Source organism: Tarenaya hassleriana, unplaced genomic scaffold (assembly GCF_000463585.1).
Source record: "Tarenaya hassleriana unplaced genomic scaffold, ASM46358v1 Cleome360, whole genome shotgun sequence".
Taxonomy (NCBI): Eukaryota; Viridiplantae; Streptophyta; class Magnoliopsida; order Brassicales; family Cleomaceae; genus Tarenaya; species Tarenaya hassleriana.
The window spans coordinates 44,882-51,179 of NW_010966666.1; positions in this window are offsets into that span (position 1 = coordinate 44,882).

Below are 6,298 nucleotides of genomic sequence, written 5' to 3' on the forward strand. Positions count from 1 at the left end.
CTAAACATGTTAGGATGCACTCTAAACGTGTTTAGACGAACTCTAAACATGTTTCGACGCACTCAAAATATGCTTCGATGCACTCTAAAAATGTTTTAATGCACTCTAAACATGTTTGGATGCACTCTTATTATGTTTCGACGCACTCTAAACATGTTCGGACGAGCTCTAAACATCTTTTGTTGCACTCTAAACATGTTTCGATGCACTCTAAACATGTTTCGACGCACTATAAACACCTTTTGTTGCACTCTAAATATGTTTCAACGCACTCTAAACATGTTAGGATGCACTCTAAACGTGTTTCGACGCACTCTAAACATGTTAGGATGCACTCTAAACACGTTTGGATGCACTCTAAAAATGTTTTAATGCACTCTAAACATATTTGGATGCACTTTAAACATGTTTCGACGTACTCTAAATATGTTTGGACGCACTCTAAACATGTTTGGATGCACTCTTATTATGTTTCGACGAACTCTAAACATCTTTTGTTACACTCTAACCATGTTTGGATGCACTCTTATTATGTTTCGACGCACTCTAAACATGTTTGGATGCATTCTAAATATGTTTCGACGAACTCTAAACATCTTTTGTTGCACTCTAAACTTGTTTCAACGCATTTTAAACATGTTTGGATACACTCTAAGTATGTTTTGATGCACTCTAAATATGTTTCGACAATCCCTAAACATCTTTTGTCACACTCTAAACATGTTTCGATGCACTCTAAAACATGTTTCGACACACTCTAAACATGTTTCGAGACACTGTAAACATGTTAGGATGCACTCTAAACGTGTTTGGACAAACTCTAAACGTGTTTGGACGTACTCTAAACGTGTTTATACGAACTCTAAACGTGTTTCGATGTTCTCTTAGTATATTTAGACGTACTCTAAACATGTTTGGATGTACTCTAAGTATGTTCGGACGAACTCTAAACATCTTTTGTTGCACTCTAAACATGTTTCGACATACTCTAAACATGTTTTGACGCACTTTAAAAATGTTTCGATGCACTCTAAATATGCTTCGACGAGCTCTAAACATCTTTTGTTGCACTCTAAACATGTTTCGATGCACTCTAAACATGTTTTCACGAACTCTAAACACCTTTTGTTGCACTCTAAACATGTTTCAACGCACTCTAAACATGTTAGGACGCACTCTAAACGTGTTTAGACGAACTCTAAACATGTTTCGACGCACTCTAAATATGTTTCGACGCACTCTAAAAATGTTTTAATGCACTCTAAACATGTTTGGATGCACTCTTATTATGTTTCAACGCACTCTAAACATGTTCGGACGAACTCTAAACATCTTTTGTTGCACTCTAAACACGTTTCGACATACTCTAAACATGTTTTGACGCACTTTAACAATGTTTCAATGCACTCTAAATATGTTTCGACGAGCTCTAAACATCTTTTGTTGCACTCTAAACATGTTTCGATGCACTCTAAACATGTTTCGACGCACTCTAAGTATGTTTCGACGCACTCTAAACATGTTAGGATGCACTCTAAACTTGTTTAGACGAACTCTAAACATGTTTCGACGCACTCTAAAAATGTTTTGACGCACTCTAAACATGTTGATGTGGACATCCATGGCAACACCATTGGAGCTGAACTCATGCAAGGACGAGCTGCATCGGAAGCTAGCTACGGGATGAACATAGCGGGAGAAAGCGTTGAGCCAATTGGACCGATTACAAGATCTCGTGCCAAGAAGCTACAAGCTGCATCAAATGGCCTTATTCTCCCTTGTTTGAGTCAAGAACACTTGGAAGAATGTGTTGGGTTGGTCCAACAACAAGCCCAGCCCTTTATCCACATGATATCAAGCTTGGAAGGCCCACAAGTGAAGCCCAAATTTTAGGCCCAATAAGGGTGACGAAAATTGATATCAATTCTGGTCAAGATGTCTTTCCAACACCATCTTGAAGACCACAAAGTCACCATTATGGTTTTCTTGAAGTTCCACACAATCACATTCAAGACTTCTTGAAGACCACACATTCACACCTTGATTTTTGTGCTTATTTATTTTAGTTTTTTCTAAGTTTCATGTATTGATCTCTATTTATAGAGATCAAAATCAGATTGTAAAAACACAATTTTGAAATATATTTTGGGAGGTTTCTCTTAGAGTTCTTTTAGAACTAATTTCTGAACTTATCGGATCTTCATCCGTGGCTAAGTTTCATGTATTGATCTCTATTTATAGAGATCAAAATCAGATTGTAAAAACACAATTTTGAAATATATTTTGGGAGGTTTCTCTTAGAGTTCTTTTAGAACTAATTTCTGAACTTATCGGATCTTCATCCGTGGCGTTCAAACTTGACTTATCAAGTGTTGATTCCGCACATCACTTGTGGCGTCTTCGATCACCCTACGTTTCTAAACCAGGTTCACTCGGGGTTTAAGACCGTTCGTCTCGAACGCTTGCTTAGGTTTCGTTTGCGAGTTGTTTAGGGGTTTAGGGAACCCATCCACCGCCTATCGGGAAATCTATCGATCTTGGGATCATATCATTTGGTATCTGAGCCTAGATTTTCCTATTAGGATTATCCTTTATCTTTTTATCAATTTTACATCTTATTTTATCTTATTTTATCATTTTTTTTTATCGTTTTATTGACTTTTCGAGTTTTGATTTTGTTGCAGTGCAAATTGGAAAGGGAATCAACAAAAAAAGAAGAAAAACAAAAGAAAAAAAAATCAAAGAAAAAAAAATTTGGGAAAAGAAATTCGAAGATAAAAAAAAAAACAAAGAGAAAAAAAAAGAGAGAAAAAAAAAGAAAAGAGAAAAAAAATTTTGGAAGTTGATTCGATTTTGAGTCGGAGTTGAGTGGCGGATGAACAAAATCGCAATCTAGACAATCAGCAACATGAAGAAGCAAACCCACTTCAAATGCAGGCCTTGATGGGTGAGCTACGGAGAATCATGCGAGCTGAGTTGGAGGGTATCCATCAAAGAATAGACCAGATGGAAAATGAGGCGCAGGTCGCACGTAACCTACCACGACAAAATGCGGTGCAAAGACAACCTCGAAATGGTCCCGAAAGAGCTAGAACACCACCACAAGTTTCTAGCAACGAAGAAGATGTAAGATCAGATTTTTATGAGGCTCCTCGGAGGCAAAGACGAGAAAGAAGGGCCCGGGAGCATGTTGATGATGATCTCAGTGGTATAAAACTCGAAATCCCATCTTTTCATGGCAGGAGTGATGCTGAAACTTACTTGGAGTGGGAACGGAAGGTTGAGATGGTGTTTGACGTACATCACTATTCTGAGCGAAAGAAAGTGAAGTTGGCAGCCGCTCGCTTTAGTGATTATGCACTTGCATGGTGGGATCAACTTGTAACCACACGAAGAAGAAATGGGGAGAATCCTATTGATGCTTGGGATGACATGAAAGCGGTTATGAGGCGAAGATTTGTTCCAAACCACTATCATAGAGAAGTTCTCCAACGATTGAGGCGTTTGGTCCAAGGTAACCGTAGTGTCGAAGAATATTATAAAGAGATGGAAATACTAATGATTCGAGCCAATGTTGATGAGGATAGGGAGTCAACGATGGACAGATTTATTGGAGGGTTGAATCAGGAGATCCAAGATCGTGTGGAGACTCAACACTATGTTGAGATGGAGGAGTTGCTACATCTTGCGATCAAGTTTGAGAACCAAATCAAAAGAAGGGGAAAAACACATCAGAAGTTTGGTTCCAACTCTTCCAATGCTCGGCCACATTTCCACAAAGAAGATAAGCAACCTTTTGGTTCAAAAGTTGCAGCAAAGCCCGAGGGCAAACCTGATACGTCCCAGCCTAGAAAGCAAGGTATTTCTGATGCTCTTCCATCACGTACTCGAGATATTCGATGTTTTAAGTGTTTGGGCAGAGGACACTACGCAAATGAGTGCCCGAATCGAAGAACTTTGGTGGTTCGTGATAATGGAGAGGTTGAAACCGAAGCTGAGGGTGAATCTGATTCAATGCCGTCTTTGGAGAGTGATGTAGACGAGCAAGAGGCTGAGTCAGGTAAACTGATGGTGACTAGAAGGGTTTTGAATCTTCGATCAAAAGAAGAGGAGAAAATCCAGCGAGAAAACATCTTTTATACAAGATGTGTTGTTAAGGACAAGGTTTGTAGTTTGATCATTGATAGTGGGAGTTGTACTAACGTGGCGAGCAATTCTTTGGTTGAAAAGCTAGGGTTGCTTATTCAGAAGCATCCAAAGCCATACAAACTTCAGTGGCTGAATGACAATGGAGAAACGAAGGTTCATAGGCAAGTAAAGGTTCCATTTCGTATTGGCAAATACGAAGATGAAGTGCTATGTGATGTTGTGCCTATGCAAGCTGGTCATTTACTTCTTGGGCGGCCATGGCAGTTTGATACCCGTGCTCAACACGATGGATACTCCAACAAATATTCTTTTGAGTTCAAAGGGAAGCAAATCAGATTGGTTCCTTTGAGTCCTAAAGAAGTGTATGAAGATCAACTCCAAATGATCAAGAATGAGAAGAAATTGTGTGACCATGAGGTAGTTCACTCAAAAATTGGTGAGGATTTGAGAAAAACCCAGTCAAAGGCCTTTGACAGTATACCCGTGAGATCAAACACAAATTTCTTCATGAGAGCGAGAGAGGTTAAGAAAGCATTGCTTTCGCACCAGCCTATGTTTGTACTTCTGTACAAAGAGGCTCTTTTGAACACTAACGAACTCACCTCTACTTTGATATAAGCACGGGTCTGTTGGTGTTATTACTCCTTGTATTGACTGCTATGGAAGGTCTAAGGCTGCTCTCCACTGTATTAAGTCAAAACGAAGCTTAAGGAAGAAAACAGAAGCAAACAGGCCAAAGGGCTCTCGTTTAGCTTCCAGGGAACGTGAATGGGTAAGGGGAGGCGAGGGACACCACAAAGAGTGTGAAAGCTCTTTGATACAGTCTAAAACTCGAACCCTAACGCAAGAATGCAAGAGAGAAGGAGTTAGAACAGATTTCTCAGCAAAGGAGAAAGAAAAAACTTCCAGATTCTTATTATTCAAGTCTATCTTCTGCAGAATACATGAGCAAGCTTTTATAATGATCAAGCTTGTTTATTCTTAAGGAAAACTCGAAAATTAGGTAAAGAAATAGGAGAAAATCTGTCCTAGCCGTTGGACACATCAGAAGCAAAGGAAAGAAAGTAAAGGAAATAAGGAAAAGGAAAGAAACAAGTCTCCTCCTAGCTGTTGAAACGAATAAGGAAAGTGTCATTTGTGTTGATCCTCTTCTTTTCTTCTCCTATGTGGTCTTGAAAAGGAAATTTCGTGCTCCACATGAAGAGAATCATCTGATCTTGGTTTAGTTTGGTTTAATCTCCGGTTTTCGCTGATTTTGGCTGGATAATGCAAATGCTCTTGGTTTCTCCAATTAGCGCCGGTTCTTGATCTCCTTTGCAAGAATAAGTGTTGTATTCTCCAATCCACTCCTCTAGCAGCCCTCCTATGATGTTGGAGACGAATTGATTTGTCTTTGTGCGAAAACTCCTTGCCCTTGATCTTGTAAGCGGTGGTTCCGGCATCATTGGCATTGTCACGTCTTCGGTTGCCTCTTCTTCATTAGTTTCCTCCTTGGCAGCATCCTCATCCTCTTTAGGATCGATGTCCTCATCAGTGTGTGAGAGCTCCTGCATTTGACGTGAGTTAACTTCGTTGCGAGCGAACGAATTTCGCAGAGTTAAGCCTTCTCTATCCCTCTTATTGGTTCTTTCCATACGTTGTTTTCGATTCTACTTTTTCGGGCGAGAGTCTACATCGTGGACGGTGTATGGTTCAAGTCTGGGGGGTTGGATAGATCCTTCATACATTCAAGTCTATCTACGTAGGATTGCATTTAGTTTAGGTGCATTTTATCATGCATATAGACTTAGGAAATTTTTTCATCTTTTGCATATCACTTTGCATTAGTTGCATTTACACGTTTTCTTTCTTTTCATATAGATGATTTTTGTTAGGTTTGCATGATTGCATTTAATCATATAGATTTAGGATCATATAGGTTCACGTGCATACCTCGAAAACTCGTTTTGAGCATCATTTGAAAGATTTGTGGGATGATAGAGTTGGAATATCATGATGATCTAGTGACTTTGTAGAACGTGGTTGAACCGTGTCGAATTGATAGTTCTCCAGACTTTCTATATATAGTTTGTGGGATGGGGTTGTTATTTAGAACCTAGGAGTTGAAACGACTATATCCAGGTTATAAGTTTCGTTTAGAACTTTTTTT